Source organism: Streptopelia decaocto, assembly GCF_964273445.1.
Source record: "Streptopelia decaocto genome assembly, chromosome: 8".
Classification (NCBI taxonomy): domain Eukaryota; kingdom Metazoa; phylum Chordata; class Aves; order Columbiformes; family Columbidae; genus Streptopelia; species Streptopelia decaocto.
In genome coordinates this window covers 13,283,092-13,300,811 of record NC_138662.1, presented here as the reverse complement: position 1 = coordinate 13,300,811, position 17,720 = coordinate 13,283,092, and the positions used below count along the sequence as shown (strand labels likewise).

The 17,720-nt window shown below is 41.7% G+C and overlaps 1 protein-coding gene across 1 annotated transcript in view; it reads right to left on the bottom strand.

Annotated features, from left to right (window-relative positions):
- TAFA4 (TAFA chemokine like family member 4) overlaps nt 1-9,345 on the bottom strand; it is a 75,930-nt gene extending 66,585 nt beyond the window's left edge. The window contains exon 1 of the mRNA XM_082060363.1: nt 9,256-9,345. The gene's annotated coding sequence lies outside the window, so the exon portion shown is untranslated. The remainder of the gene's footprint in view (nt 1-9,255) is intronic.
- Between the last annotated feature and the right edge of the window lie 8,375 nt (nt 9,346-17,720).

Sequence of the window (17,720 nt, the reverse complement as noted above, 5' to 3'; positions counted from 1 at the left end):
TGATAATTTTTTAATTAAGTCACTTATCTTTATCTACATATTTAAGAATGTAGATCTTTCATTATTCATCTCTTAAAGAAAATCGATGTTGTCCTGATTTGCTACAGTTCAAACAAGTAAGCAGTATTAGCTAAGACAGCCTACTAGAAAAATAATTCATTAACTTTATTAACAAGCCACAAGAAAATGCTATTGAGCAGATTTTCAAACTCCTAGAAGTCTCAATTATGAACAGAAAGTTTAATGGTTTTCAGTATGACTAAAATATACATAATGGATTAAAAAAAATGCTTATAAATAGAAAGGGAAAAGGGAGACAACTATAAAAAGACTGCAATGAAATGTTTTAGAAAGTTCATCCCTAATACTGAATTATATTATAAAAACCACTATCAAAAAAACCTCGTAGTCCGTAATGAATTAAGAGGCTGAAGCTAATCTGTAACACTGGTTAGATATGTGTCTAAACGCCTACCCTCTATGCAGTTTTGAAATATTTGCACATCAAAACAGAGTCTGGGTTTACACTTGGGATTCTAAAGCTTTATAAAAGACATTGTGAAAAGAGTAAACTTTGAATCTCAGTTTCCTGAGGAAGCAGAGTTTTTCTAGTCATCTTAAGTGTCCTTTTCTTCTCAGGGTGACCTTAACTTTCAGATTTGTAAAATGGTTTCCTCTTGTGTTCAATCCTACTGTGTAATAAATTTTAAAAATGACTATTTATCTTCTTTAATATATTAGTCATATGTAGCAGGAGAAGCCTCTATGGGAATTTTTGCTATCGAGTTTGCTCAAGCTTAAGTCAATGCTGATTTAGAAAATATAACTTACGCTTAGTAGCAAACAATCATGAATATATTTATTGGAATAACATCTTTCCATTCTCGTCCAGCAGCGTGTTTATTTTATCCGTTGCATTACTACATATGGGTGTATATTTACAGTGACCAAGGCAATTTGAAAGTAATGCTTCTGTGTTGCCCATCCTATTACACTTTTACAAGGCTGAACCGCTGTCATTTGGAAAACAAATAGATCTGATGGTTCTAAAAAATGTAAATGGAATGAAAATTGATCAGGCAGATATAAGTTATATTTATTTCTGAAAAGGGAGAAGAAGTGCATTGCTCAAAACCTGCCTGTTGCAAAAGTTATATTTAAGCAAGTTTAAACATTTTTAGATTTTGCCTTGTTAATCATGACCTCAGCTGCTTGCACCATGTAATGACAATAATGAATAAACATGCTGTGCTTATGAAGAACTAGAACCTAACAAGCTGATCAATTGTTAATTCCATAAAGTGACTAAAACGTGTCTCTACTATCAATAAGTAAATCAGCTTCTATTTGTGGGACTAATGCACCTTGTACACATCCTCCAGCTATCCTGCCCTTCTCTATAATAATGCAATTATCAATTTGGTCATATTGAAGTACAACCTGAATGAGATTTGATATTATTTTTGTCTTGAGGGTGGAAAAACAGAAAGATATTTAAAGAGACACACTGCATTTGTTTGGAGGATGCAGATTTTCCATTTGCCCTCCAATTAGTTATACACCATTATTCACTTGAAAACCAATTATTTTACAGTATTATCCTTAAATCTTACAGACTGTTATCAGACAGACATTGCAGAGAAGAAGGTCCTGTTATTATTAAAGCCCTCTTGCTCTAAGCCTCTGTAACAAAGAATTTAAACAAAAGAGAACAATGCTCATTAACTATAACAGAAGACGTTACTTCTGTAGAAAAAGACATTTAAAACAGGGCCAGTTTGTCTTTATTCAGTTTTTATTTTTCCTCTTAAGCAAGGAAAACACAGAAGATATATCAAGTTTTCAGCCATAATGCTAATTACAAATAGCTGCCACTTTCCACTACATTTCCAAACAAGATTTAACAGCAATAGTTTATTCATTGCTGAAAATTCTGTTCAAGAAGAAGAATGTGTAACACATTTAAAAAAAAAAAAAAAAAGAAAGTTGAAAATATCTGATTTCCTTCTCATTCTCACAGCAATTTGCAAAGATGCTCGGTAAACGCAGCTACTCATTCATCCACTCACCAACACAACTCATCTTGCTACGCAGTGCAACTAGAGAGTAAGCGTAACCTGAAGCATGGCATAGGTGAATGATGCACACTGGCAAAGTACATAACTGTATTTAAAGTTGCTGCACTCTTTTTTTGAGTTATAAACAGTAAGTATTTTTAAAGGTTTAGGGCTTCTCTGTCTATTCTATTGTTAAAACTAAATATATACCAAAAAATACATTAGAAACAGCTACAGGAAGGAAATGTTCCAGGGGGAAATAGATTATGTGAATAAGCTCAAGACCAATTAATTTCTAACATTTAACGAACCAAATGAACCTGTTCATTTCTCAGGTGGAAGGTTACACTAATTCTGCCAGAAGCTGCTTCTCTTCACCTCAGATCCATCCCTCTGTGTCAATCTGATGTGGAAAAGGAGGGAGAATCCTTTTTACCCAGTACTCCCTTAAATTAAGAGAATCACCGCAGGTTGTTAAAAGAAACTTCTAACAAAATTTTGTTCTTTTAATTGTCCCTTAACAGAAACAGATCTATAATTAAACAAAATCAGAATTAATTATTTTAGCGACACACCAGATATATGAGGACAATTTAATACTAAAATAATTATTTTGCTTTATTCTCCCTTCAGGCCCAGTTAAGCCTATAACCCTGCAACTGGTAAATATTTCCATGGTTAAACCGTTACTCCAATAGTATCTTTCAGCTACAAAAGCTAATGACAAATACTCTTATATTCTTGCAAATAATGTATCAAAGGTTCAGAGACACTGTTTAACTGAGTAATATAACAGCAATACACACACGTGACAATCTTTCCATATTCCAAAGTTACTGATCCTTTTTTCAGATTCAATAGCCTGTTTCATGTGCAAGTCCACTGATTGCTGTAGACTTTTTTGGGAGGGAAATTTTATAGCACTTGACTCCTAAACATGGTGCTTCACAGTCATTAAACTGACAGCGCTCAGTGCAAATAGCAACACAGTCAACATGAGCCCACCAAACAGCCAGGACCAGTCTTTCACAGCTACCTGTATCCATGCTGGGCCAGCTCCAGTAAAAATCAGTAAAACACTCGTGGAGTGAGGAACAGGTGCATGTATACAAAGAGGAACAGGTTTAGCCTCATAATAACAATGCCAGCTGACCAACATTAACATCCCTGCTTTCTGCATCCCTGTTTTGGAGGGAGAAACGCTGCAGCCCCAGCACTGGGTTTCAGAGCAGAGCAGCCACAACAACCTTCTCTCTGCTCAGCCGTCCCAGTGGGGATGATGAGAATCCCCTGCCCTCCGTGCTCGATCAGGCATGATCCAGGGATCTGAGCAGTGCGGGGGAAGAATCATCCGGTTCCCCTCTGGAGCTGATGTACATAGTGCACATGTGGCAGTGGAACAGAATTGTGCGGCATCACAACACTTTCCTTTGCACTCTAGTGCATTTTCCAGGAACAAGGCAACGGGATATCCTGGATACACTTCTGGAATTGCCATAGTCTCTGGCAGCAGCCAGAAGAGGAGGTAACATCAAAGAGGAAGAGATCACCCCCCCTCCTTCCTTCCTAGTAACCCCATCTACCGAGCATTTGCCAGGACATTGGAAGAAAACCAGTGAGGAGTGTGAGCTATCTGAATGTCCAGCAAAGGGACCATCACCAGCAACTATAGCTTCTCTATTTCCTTTTCAGAATCATAGGGATCAAAAAGTCTAATTTAAGTAAGGTGTATTAACCCCACAGTTTGTGTCCAAAAGCATACTTCCATCAAAGACCTCAATCACATCTGTTTTCTAGACCAAACAAAACAAGAAGTTTCATGTAGGAGTCTAAGTTAAATTAATTTTGCTAGGAAATAATACGGATGCATTATATTCATTTCTGAAATGAGGCATTTCTCTTCCTGTCTCCAACATTATTAGCACGTTACAGTGGGTTGAATTAAAAAAGAGGCATTTATTTTATCACCCTGATATCAGCTCAGTACAATATAATATTTTTGAAACAGGAAAATATCACAGTTTAGCAACATAAATTCAATACTGCGACAAGATAAATCCTTCCTATTAATGTAAACTGCTGTACTTCACAATGTATCAACCTCTGCAATGCACTTCTATTTGCTGATCGGACTATCATAAACACACATAATTCTCATTGAATAACAGAAGCGGCAAAGAAATCTGTGGGTAACTATGTTCTCTAGACTAAAAAAGACACAGCCTCGTCCTTCAAACAGATTCACTCATCTGGGGATGTTCCTGCTCTCAGATGACAACATAAAATACCATCGTCTCCATAATGGGAATCTAGATAACACAGCAAATGACATCAAAGTGTAGCCACTCCTTAATTACACATGCATAGAACCTATGCTGGAAGCTTTGTGAAATTGCAATATAGATATATATCCCAGAGATGCACATAGGAAGACTGGATACCCTATCAGTTAAGAATCTCCAAGTTTCTCGCGGAATATCTGAGGTGACACAAAATGCCTCAGAAGAAAAGAAGCTTGCTTGATTTTATTGAAAAGAAAAATCACCAACTATTCAATGCTGCCTACAACAAAAAAAAGTTCTCCTTTTCCCCTTTACACTCAGATCGATGCTCTGCAACTTATATCAAATGGGAATTTGGCACACAGTTTAGGAAATGCAGACACAAGAATTAATAACCTGGATATGAAATACGAACCGTGGATTTGCAATTTGTTTTAAAAAGCTAAAAGAACTCACGTTAACCAGTTTATCCATGCCAAGGCATTGCTCAAATGCTTCGGCTTCAGTTAGCAGTTTCTTACAGGCTAGAAAAAAAAGCCTACAAATGCTTTAAGAGCTAAAGCATCAGAGTCCTGCTCTCTCCTGTTAAAAGGTTAGATGCTTCCAGAATCAAGAAGGCCAGGCTGACTGCAGTTATACCAGGTCCTCCGGTTCAGAAGGATGTAACGCGTGGTTGAGCCTTGCAAGTGGCTTATTGGAGAGCAGAAGGGGCAAGAGCTCTGCATCGAGGGCTGGGGACTGAGCTCTTTAACCAGACTTCCAGCACCATGTAACACTGAGCCTGGGAGTGCTGCCACTCAATGTATTTATCTTTGCTTATTATATCTTGCCTGACTAGTAACGAGTATTATTTGAAAGGACAGAGGGAAAAACTTGTGCTGATGCTGTGCAGTGGGAAACATGCTCTGAGGAGAAAGGCCTGACCCCTCCACAGTTTTTATTCCACAGATGTTCCCTGTAAAGTGTAACTGAAATTGAAACACAACAGAAGGGGCAATAAAAACAGCAGGTCACCTTTTGAGTCACTGAAATACCTGATACTACTTTCTTTTATTTGAACTTTACTCTGGCAGAGTTGTACCAAGTCTAAGAAAATCAGCCTTTCAGCTCACAGCCTTTCCAAAACCATTGCTGGAAAAAAAAAAGAAAATATAGCAAAATTGGTGAAATCCGCAGCCCTTTGTTCCCCCCTATAAGCCTCTTTAGAATAGCAAAGAGGCTTCAGTGACACAGACCAATAGAAATCCCCATAGCTTGCAAGTATTCAGGATGCTTTGCCAGTGCAAAGCAGCTCACATCACACCGCCTAACCTCAGGTGAAAGTGTGCTGTGATCTACTGATCTGCAGGGTTGGCACTGGCTTCAAAATAACCACTTGCATGATGGTTTTCAAATTTTTCAAAGGGAAAAAGAGATGCTGGGGGAGTTCTCCTACTAGACCTTGAGAGGGGGCAAGGAGTATCAGGGCCATAAACTGTGAGAGACAAGGAAAATGCCATACTTTGAATGAAAAGTATATTTATAGGAGAGCTCTTTATTCCAAGTATACTTCCAAAATCCAGGACACAAGATAATCCTAAAAACTTTTCTCATGAGGCTGGATGTGGCTTAGCACTCCAAGGTATGTTGTTGCTCCTTGTTTATATTGATAGTGAGTTAAAAAGAATAAAAGATTTGTCTTAGAATGTTGTTAAAAATTGGTATTCCAAACAAAACAACTTCTTGCACTAACAAATTCAAGACTAGTTCTAGATTAAGGGCGTAGTTTTTCATTGGCCGACAGAGCTAAGTGGCATGGCAAGAACACAGTAATTTCAAGATTTCATAAGAAGCTTTACTGTAGATGAACCCAAGAATTAACTGCTTTCCATCAAATATTTTAGTGTTCACTTCTTAAATGTATTTTTTTTTTCTAACACTTGAGGAATACTGGCCAAATTCTGCCCTTTTCATTCAAAGCCCAGCCCTAAGCTGGGCAGCTTGCCTGAGAGAGGACAGCAGGTGTTGGTTTTAGATTAATTAAAGATTGGTGTGGGGAGATCAGGAGCTGCTCCACACAAGCACCATCAATCAGTTGCCAATTCAGATCTAATCCAGAGTCTCACATCTGGAAGGCAACACGAAGTAACGCCTGCATGGTGAGATGTATGACTGGTGGATTTAATCTAGTTCTTAGGAATTTAGATAAATCTCAGTGAAGTCAATGACAATCTTTTTATGCAATTTAAATCATACCCCAGAACTACCAGAGCTGGAGCAGCCTTCTAGGCAGCAGAGGAAAGGGGCCATGGAAGAGGTGGCATGGACCCAGACTGTCTCTGTACCCTGGCAAGGCAGAAAGCTCTTCAGTATTGAGCTGAAATCTATCACCGAGCCTCTAGTACAATTTTTCCTGTGTTTTTCTTCAATAATTAGGAGTTTTTAGCTGAGTACATCAAACCTGTACCTTCCACAAGCACTGAAGTCACTCAGAAAAATGATAGCAAACATCAATGTGAAAATAGAAGGAAAAAAAAAGAAAAAGAAATCTGCTACAGCATCATCTAAACATAAGATACTAAGTAATAGCATTAAAAAATCTATTTCACACAGATGAAAATCATTACAGTTCTCTAGAGACCCTCTCTCTCTCTCTGCAGTAACCCATGTCATTTCCTAGCTAGTAAAAATCTGCCACTGGATATCAAAAGACAGTAAGGTTCTTCTAATTTTAATATTCCTTTAATCCAATAATGGCTTGTTTACTGCTTTCTAATTTAAAGGTAATTCATTAGATGTATCCTGTCACGTCTTATTGGCATGGAAGGCAGAAGAGTCGTACACACCTCTGAGGCACGTCCGTTGTACTGCTAATATTCTATGTGGTTCTCTCAATGTAAATGGCTATCAGTGCACCCACACTGCTAAGGGAATGCGTGCATATATGCACATATAGATTACAAACAAATATATTAAAAGACTTCAGGGATTAACTCTGGCTCCCAGTATTTATGTTTAACACTAAGAACTCTAGCAAACAGAAAATATTTAAGGTAATGTAAGTGATTTGTGTGTAAATATTTGTGATAGTGACACAAAGGGTCTTGCACAGCCCATGGGGAAGCCCCAGACTGACCTGCAGGGGACTTGACTGAGCCTGCTGCAAAATGATGAAGGTTAAGGAAACATTAGACAGAAGAGGCAGCCTGAACTCAGAAATGCACATTTCAGGAGCCAAAGCGTGCTTGGCAACATCTGCTGTGATTCTGCAAAAACTACTCAAGACAGCTGAGTTTTTTGAGTAACCCTACAGCAATGTAACATGGACCGAGGCCAAGGGCTTCAAACCTGCTAGACCTTGGCAGCACGGAGGCACCGAGGTGCTGGGGCGAAGGCGAGAGCGCAGCAGGAGCCGTTAGCACAGTGGGGATCTCGTGCTTTCCTGCCTCGCCCGCTCTGGCAGCAGCCACCTGCCTGCACAGTTTCCCTCCCCGCTCCCCTGGCACACAGTCTGTGCCAGCCTCCACGTGAACAGCTCTACCCCAAGCGATAAGGTAGCTGAGGCAATGTGCTACAGGTAAATCCACTGTGTGCTCAAACGCCTTCTTGACGCAGCTTTCCTGCCACACTGAGAAATCTTTGGCTGTTTATATTCTGCCAGCAACCAGCTCAGTTACATCATCTCTCTCTGTACCAGAGAACTAATATGTCCATTTTCAATAATCTCCTCCCAAGAAGTGAAACCTTTGATCAACCAGACTAACAACACACAGGTGGCTGTGTAACGAACCATGGCTAGCTCAGAGCAGGGCACAAGAATGAGAAACAATGAAACCGTGCAAGGAAACCACCCCATTTGTCCAAACTTGGGATATTCTTTAGGAACACAGCAGGATCACCATATCAGTTTGGAAGACAGTTTGGGTTAGTACATGTCCAAAACCATCACCTCATTGGCTGTCGATGATGTCATGCCCATGCATTAATCCCCAGTGACTGCAGGTTTAACATCACGCATATCACCACATCATCTACATAACAACAATGAAGGCGGATCTTAGAGGAAATTACTGGAGCAGAGAATAAAGCAACTTGTTGAAACAGGGAAAGTCGCATCTCTTAAGTGATTATTTCCAGCTTTTTTTTGTCAAAGTGAAGTTGATGGGGTCAAGGAATAACACATGCCTCACTGAAAGTACTGGGTATAGTTACAGTGCTTTTTTAAAGAAAGCAAATGTTCAAGATACTCCACTCAAAAAGGTAAAAGTGCCACTGGAGAGAAACCAACTGATCTGGGAAATAAAAGTATTTCAGGAGCTATAAAATAGGTAGCTGAAATTAAAAATATTTTTTAAAGGAAAAAAAATGTATAAGTGTGATATCTACAAAGCAAGCTTGTCCGGTTTCTAGTGGCACCCTTATCCCTCAAGTAGTAAATGAGCAGTAAATGAGTTACATACACACACACTAGTACATATATTTAAGTATAACACAAATACTTGAAGTACTACAGACTTACAGAGTATTTTTATTATTATTACAGAGTATTACTCCTCAGCCACACTCCCAGTGCCAGAGCTTGCCCAGCCCTCAGGGTTCGATAAAGACATAGTTAAAAGCACAAATATCCCAGACACTTGCCGGCGAGCGGGGACCTGCCTGGTGCCGGGCTGAGCAGAGAGGAGCCGGGGCAGGCTGCCAGGTCCTGATGGCCACATCGGCACAGATCAGTCACTATTATCCACCGCTCTCCTGATAACTGCACTCCCAAATACAAGTTCCATCGCAAATGAAGCGACGCTTCCCCAGCGCAGCTGCCTCCCCCCGGCCCGGCGCGGATCGCCCGTCCAGCCCGCCCGGGACGCGCAGCGCCGGGCAGCAGCCCGGGCGGCCGGAGGGGAGCCCGGCCCCAGCTCTGCTCCCCGGATACCGCTTACCTGGCCGCCCTCTGCTCCGAGGAGATGCTGCCCTGAAGAGCGACCGAGGCAGGAGCTGGAGTGTCGGGAAAGGGGGAACCAGCCGCCGGAGAGCGGGCAGCGCACCCGGCTTTCCAGCTGCGAGGAGGATGCTCGGTAGAGCCTCCCGCACGTACAGGCGCAGCGCCCGAAGTGGCTTTGGAGCTTCCCCTCCCACTCCTCCTCTTCAGAGACAGGAGGAGGAAACACAGTGTCACGGCTTTTCTTCCTCTCCCACCTCCCTCCCTTCGCTCCCCCCCGGTACACGACTCCGCCGCGCACGTTAAGTGCGGAGCTAGAACTGTTTGGGCGAAGTGCCCGCTGTTCCCTCCGCTCCGGGCAGCGAGGATGCTGCAGGAGCAGCTCGCACTGCCGGCCTGCTGCTCAGCCCGGGCTTTTAACTGCCTAACAGAGCCCTGGCCTTATTTTAGCATCCGAAAGGTCGCTGCTCAGCCGAGGGAAAAGAAAGGAGACGTTTCTTCAGCTCGCAGCCAGGCTGGAGTTCGCAGCATCTTTTGGAGACAGACGCAACTTGAGAGGGGTGCAAGAGGGCCAGGGCCACAACCTCCCCTTGCCTCTTACCACATGTCTGATCACTGCTGCCCTGTATGCCACAGTCCTCTGGTTTATCAATAAATCATCCTGTTCAAAAATTTAGTTTGAAGGGAAAAAGTGAAAGATGGTGTTTCACTGACTACAAAGACAGGATCATTGTGACAGGCATGGCAGCAGCCACTGGGAAACAGACTCTGCTTCTTGCTCTGACACTGATTTTCTGTACAACCTTTATTACCTCACTTTACACCCTCAGTTTCTCCTGCAGCTCTGGTGCTTGCTTAAACAGTGATGTCCAAGTGTGTGCTTCGGGGGAGGTCAGGTGTTTAAATATCTATAGACGTCAGTCCCATTTCTGTGAGAGAGGGCAGTGTCTCACCAAGAGTGACCATGCAGCTCAGCTAATGGTAGGCTGATCTTGGCTACATTCCCTAAATGCTGTTGTGGTACAAATCATCATCATCCTCCTGGTTAAACATGCCTTAAATTGGAAGAACCACTGAAAATCTGCCTTGTGTAAGAGGTCAGGCTACTTTTATCATAGAAAATCACTCATCAGCTACTGATTCAGAATTGCATATTGCCTTTCAAGCTGTCCATGTGCAGATTTTCTAGTGCACACGTGAAAAACAGTAAAAATTTCAGTAGCTTTCACACCACGGTTCCTTGTAAATTAATAATACAGGAGCAGACTCTCACATTTTGTATAAGCTCATTTAGCCTGAAAGAAAGGGTCCAAATCCCCAGCCTTAGCTCTCCCTCATCTCATGTTAGCATAACTCAGCTGTGCTCTTTTAATCAACATGAGCTATGATACACTTAAAATAGGAGGAAACAAAACCACAACATCAGATCACATTTGTCCATCTCATTCCTTATACGTGGATCTACCACCTTCTTGCCTACTACCTGTGACACTTAACACCCCTCCAGATGTCTATGAGCCCAGGAAAGGGGACAGAGAAAAAGCAAAGCAGGGAAGGAGCTCCAAGCTTGCACAAAGGATTGTGAGAAGTAGATCTGGGGAAAAGGGAGAGAACTGAATGTACTGGTGGGAACAGGAAAGGTTTAGAGGACAGGAGACACAAATCAGCAGGAAAAAGGTCTGGTCTTGCTTCCTGGGAAACAACTTGTTGAAAGCAGGGTAACCAGGACATCAGGTAGGGATAACATAGGATCAGCACCCCCCCGGTACGCACGGATGGAGCAGTTTGCCTGCCATGGGTGCTCTTACAACTGGGCTGCTGAGCCATGGGGAAGAGGAGTTCACTGCTCTCCCTGTCCTGGTGCTACCCCATGCTCACACATCCCTCCCCAACCACCTCTGTCTCGGAACCATCTCTTGGACTCAGTTTTCCCATCCAGACAATGGAGGCAGCCACATTTCTTGTGCAGGGCTGCTGTCAAAATGAATTAAGTGATGTCCAAAGAGTACTTTGAAATGCAGATATTATGCTCGCTAGTTTTAATGCCTCTAAAGCGGTCTCCAGATATCTCTAAATCCTCAAGATATCCCTGATCAATTCCTGTTTTACAGATGAGGAAGTTGAGCAGAGGGACAGATGCTTTAGTTCATCTCTTTTATGTCAGGTTCTGGGGGTCCCCCTGACCTTGCCATGGCTCAGGCTCCCTGTTGCTGGTGTACAGTGACCAAGTCACATCCAAAGCCACATTTTGCTGATGACATAGAACAAGCATCACACATGCAGTGCATCCACACCTGATTATTAACCCCCTATAAAGCTATTTCCTTTGACAAGTTAATGCCTCTGTTTGAGCTCCCATCCCCTCCCACAACCTGGTGTTACACTCATATTTCTGGTGTCTGCTGTGCCCTGCAGGACCCCCCAGCAAGCGTGGGTGGCGTGGGGCTGAATTAAATCTCCCCCTGTATTTTCTGTGCCTTTGTAGGTGTACTGGGAAGGAGCAGGACACAGGAGCTTCTAGTCCCCAGGCCTGTGATCAAATTATCTCTCCCTCTGTCACACATCCTAATCATCACAGCTGGCGGTCATGCCAACAATATTAACGCTGCTGAGTAGCTTTCAGTTTTGCAATTAGCAAGGTTTTCTGCTTCCCTCAAATGAAAAATAGGCTTGTACTACTTAACACTGCATAAATGATACAGATACATGCAAGGCCCATGTTACTGTCTTCTTGAGATATAACAACACTGTAAGTGCTGTAGATATTTTAAATCTTCTGAAGATTACAATGGTTACAAAGCTCATTATTTCCTAAATGTGTTTATCCTTCCTCCTTTTTTTGTTTTCAAAATTAGGCAATTGCGCAGTTTAAATAAACAACTATTATACTATTAAACATTGATTAAAGAAAAGGGTTCCATTTAAATTATTAAGTGGTAAGATAAAAAGCACCTCTTCTCTTTTGTACGCTACTTTATTCAGAAGTCAAACTTCTGTAGTCTCACTGAATGCTAATGAATAGCATAATAATGCACAAGGGCAAGAGGGGGCTGAGTAATTAAAAACAGAGGCCAGAAATCAAAGGGCTTGAAATATACTTACGAAAATAATTCAATTATACATTAGAAACCTGGGATAATCAAGACACATCCCACAGTTTCATTCATCATTATGCCCCAATTTAATATCTGTACTGGTATGCTGTACACAGAAAGCAACAACTGGGACTTTCATGTGCGATGCTTCAGCTGAAGAGACAAAGGCAACGTGCACTCAGGTCCTGGTCTCATCATGCTGCACCTTGGAAATGGCTTCACTTGACTGGGTATGTTCTCAGTTAAACTGATTTAGAGAACTATTTTTAGCCACAAACTCTTTCTGTATTGGTTGTATATTCCTTTTCTCTGTAGCTTAGCAATTAATTAAGACAAATCTCCATACCCATCATTTTAGCTTCCCTATAAATCCATCTCCCACCTCTCTCCCTGGCTTTACCTCTTCTTGTGGCTTCAGGTTTTCCTGGTTATCCACAAAAACCTCTGCCAAGCAAAGCAGCAGGAAGGTTCATTCAGCAAACCGTGTATTTATCTGGGATGCGGCATCATGAGCCTCTAAGGCCTTCACACAACACAAGCTGCATCAAAAACTCCTGATGTAGCTTTGCAAGGTCACCATTCTTATTGGCCAAGGAGTCCCAGTGCAGTGTGTTGTCTCTAGGATGGCAAACAGGTGGACAAACTGTGCATTTCAAGACAATTCCAGTACTGCACAATAAAACAAAGAAAAAAGAGACAGTTTGACCTTGTTCATTGGTTTTTGAGATCAGAGGAGGATTTATGTGATTTTGCCCTGTGCAGTCTTGACGCAATAAGCAATGATCAAACCTAGTCCCATTGGCCCTGGAAACAGATTCATGGAAGAAACTAGAAGTGACACATTCTCAGGAACAATGGCAAAACCAGAAAAAGTGACTATAAGTTTCCAGCAGACAAAGGATAGCACTGTCGTTCAAAAAGTTTGCAGTTGCACAAGTTGTTCCCTCCCTTGTGGCACATAATTAAGGTAACAACAGGTGAAAATTGTTGGAAGCGACCAATTTCAGCAAAAATAAGGAATTCCAGCAAAACCAACACTCAATTGCATATCAGCTTCCAGAGGAATCAGTCTCATTGTCTTATTAGAATTTTTAAAGGTTTAAGCATAAAGGCTACCAGTTGTCTCTAATGAGCACAGAAGTCAAACAAAATACTGCTGTGCTTCACAAGGCAAAGAGGAGCCTGTAGGCCAACACAGGTCACAACACTCTACAGTAAAAAAGGGAAACAAGAATCTCAGGTCAGTTTGTCCAAATCTAGGGGTCTTAATTAAAATGAAGGTTATGACTTTAGCGGATGGATGCTATTTAGTACAGTCCCAGCTATTACTGAGATTTGCTCGTCTTCAATTTAGAACAAAACAAAATGCTGCATGAAAAAGAGTGAGCGAGCTTCAGCCAGTTTATGACAGCAGATAATGTGGATGTCTCAAACTTTCCCCAGCCTATCAGCTGCATCTTCCTCAATCAGAAATAAATCTCCTTTTGAGGTGACTCAGCTTGCCCAAAAGAAGATGTATATTCACTTGTTAAAAAGAAGATCATTAAGACAAACAAACCAGCCCGCAACATAAGCTGGAGCAGTGTTTGCCAAAGCAGGAGAGGGAAATGTACATGTTAAGACAGATGTAATTTCAACATACAGTGAAGCAGAGAGCAAAATACCTATTTTTCCCCCTTTTTCTAATGAGGAATTCGTTTTTAGAAGAGAAGACACTAACCTACATGTTACTTGATTTTGCAGAGGAACTGATTGAAAGGGGGGAGCTTGACTCAAAGGTTGAGCCTGAGCTACGCGGAAGCCCCACTGCTCAATGTTCATTTCTCAGATTTGGTGATGAAATACTCTAATAGATATCTTAGTGACATCATTTTCTGAAAAACAGTCTGGGGCAGTTATTCTAACAGGACAAGTCAGCTGTAATGAATCTCTTTCCTCGATGCAGATGGGGCCCCACTTTATTCACTTGCATAGGTTCTTCCACTTCCTAAGACTACAAGGAGACAAGGGTAAGTAGCTTTGGCCTCTTATGCTTACCTGCCTTAAACAATATTGTGACAATCAATAAATGAACTCCATTTTTTTTTTTACATGTGCAATTACATGAAACAGATTATAGAAGTGACAAAACCCAGAACAACTCTGCAAACACAGAGCTGGGCTCTGATTTCTATCAGTATGAAATCAAAGTAGTGTAGTTGCTCATTTACAGCTCAAAGATGCATTATTTTCAATGTCAGGGTATATTGCTAGTCGACTGAACTCTGTAAAGCAGAAATATCAAGCCATCTTGGTATTCCTTCCACAGTAAACAACATTTTACAAAGGAGGGGGAAATCTTCCTTCCCCTCCCTCTTTCAATTCATTAAGTTCAACCGTGATAACCAGTGAGGCATACAGGAAAGGGTTAGGTATTTCTGCCTCTGAATATTTAATTCAGGACTAAATGTAATGCACAGCATCCTTATACCCTTGGGAGTTCAGCAGCCAATATGCCAATGAATATATCCTGACAATAGTGATATTTTCTGCACTTTGGAGGCACAAGTGACATTTGCTCACCACATATGTTGCATCGGATGCTGAGGTCTACACTTGTGAGAAATTAATCAGAATCCATCTGTTTTCTTCTCATCCTGGACAATTTCATTACATCTTAACCAAAGATTATAGGATTCCCATGTCTGTGTCCCCAGCCCCCAGTCCAGTCTTGGTGTTTCCACACTGAACGATTAAAGCTGCTTAGTTTAAGTCAGGTCAGAAACAATCTTCCTTCCTGTAGGGAAAGACATAATGCTCATGAGCAGGGTTCAAAATCTGCTCTAAATTACATGTAGGTAAATCCAGAATATCCCTACTGAACCAAAGGGGGTTTAGATTTATCGGGAAGCAGGATCTAGACCTTGATCCTTTGATGCATGTTTCTGGTGGCTGATTTTGGTTGGCATCAGGCTAGAGATGGCATGAAGTCAGTCTCTCTGCAGGTCCTCTCTTACATTTTCATTTACCTGTCCAGAGGGTGAGCAAAAGGATGGCTCAGCCTTCCTGCAGGGTACGAGATACTGTGCTACCGTTGGGAAAATAAAGTGCTCTTTCTTAAAGCACTCCTGGACATGCACATGTAGCTTAGCAAATTCTTTCCTTGTTCCTTATTTAATAGTAGCTCTTTAATTTGATGTAATTGCAAGGGAGAACTGGACATAAAGATTGCTTGGATTCAGTGGATTTATTATGCTAAATTTTGCACTGTGATGGATGTATTTGCTTAAAAGTGGCTTTTTCTAAGAGTTCTTTGGATGAGGCACAAATGGCACAGAAAAAAAAAAAAGACACAAACTCAAAGCATAAATATCAGTGGGTACCTGATTGCCAGGTAACAGTTCCAGACAAGCCAGCTAACATTAGGTTTTTCCTGAATAACATAGAAGCCAAAGCTGTGAACCAAAAAGTGAGGTTTCCATTACAGAAGCTATGGACAGAGAGACACCAAACAGGAGGCCTGGGAGAGCCCAGTAATGAGGGAAACTCCTGCGATAAGGAGCCGAGAGGCAGCTGTAACACCCGGGGCTCTACACATCAGGGAGGCAAAACCTGGGATACAAAGGGATGAAGACGCGGGGTGGCTGCTGCTGTGATGACAGCAGCAGGGGCTCCTCCACCAACCCAGAGCAGGAGGTGGCACATCACAGCCCCTCTGTTTGGCAGGTCCCTTTTTAGAGGAGCAGGATCTCCTGTACCTGCTACCAACCCACAGCCTTTCGGCCCCTTACCCCTGAGTGCTTTTGCTGAGTGACAGAGGGGGCTTGGAGACATGAGGTTTTCCACCAGCTCCAACAGAACCACTCACCTCTTCCCAGTGGAGATGAAGCACTGTGAGGCTCAAAGTCCAGAGGTGGCAGAGAGTGGATGCTGGTCCCAAAGAGCATCAAGCTGCTGGAGAGGAGCAGCAGGACTCTCACCCAGATGAGGTTAATGTGATTGCCCTAAACTAGGCAAACATCCCCCAGCACTGCAGCCTCACGGGGACCAGCCCCAAAATCTGACTGTGCTGGCAGTGGAAAAGAAAGGAGACAATCAAGCAAAGCTGTGCAGGAGCAGCTAGAAAGAGTAGCTATAAGCAATGGTTTGTAGCAAGATTTATCCGCAAGCAAAGAAATATATCCAGTAGTGCGGAGGTGGAAGCTGAAGGTAGATGAGATCTGCAAAGCAAAACGCCATTCAGCCAGCCCGAGATGGGAAATGCACGAAGCTCCCTGACCCCGTTCAGAGCCGTGCTGCTTCCCCACTTCTCACAGCTATTATTCCAGCTGACTTGCAGATACCTGATAGTTATTTTTGAAATGAAGGTGCATTCAGATCAGGCTGTCACAGCCTGTCTTTTCAATCATGAGTTACTTGATCAGATGCTTTTTTGCTGTAACATAATCACACGATACCAGCTTTACACAGGACCTATATTCTGGCTCCAGCACTGGATACTTCCTTGCCAGAAAGATATTGACACATTGGGAGACAGCTATAAAAGAAAAGAAAGATCCTGCATAAATTAACTTGTGCTATTTATAGACATGGAGAGCAGTCTATCCATGGGACCATCTGCTGATTTATGTCCCATGGCAATTAAAGTCAACATTTCACCATATCGTCTCCATCAAGGGCTGAGATTATGCACTGTACTATTTTTTTAATGTAACACCGACCTTACATCTGTGCTGTTTAGTGTCTCTTTCCAACTTTTCTTAACACTTCCCATATCCAGTCTCTCAGTGCCTGCAACAAGAAAGGAAAATGTTTATCTTTATTACCATGAGGTGAACGAGCCAGTAGTTGACAAAGACTCTATTTATTCAATTTATTCTCAATAACTTTTCTGTTTTAATACAAAGAAAACAGACATTATGCACTGAAGCAATGGACTTATAGATTAAATATAGAGTGGCATTCATACAGTTAAATCTTTTCAGTGCTCCTTGTTATAAACATCCCACAGACATTTTCAGAAGCGACTTATGATTCTGGACACTATTATTTTTAAGCATTCAACCCAAGATGTTTTCCAAAATTATCAGAAACACAGAAACAGTTCTCTTATCATCTCGTTTTCTTCAGGGAAAGCTGGAAGCCTAAAAACTACAGCATCTGAACATATTGCTTTGGAAAACACGTAAAGACAAACAAAATAGCTGTATTTAATGTATAGCTTGTCCACATTATACATATTAGAGAATTTTCTGAAGTAACGTAAAAGCCTGAGTCCTCCTGCCTTGTTCCGTATCTTCTTATATACAATATCTTTTTATTACTCTATGCAATTTTAATAATTTACACTGGCACCATCATTTTAACAACTGCATTCACTGCATTTAGCAAC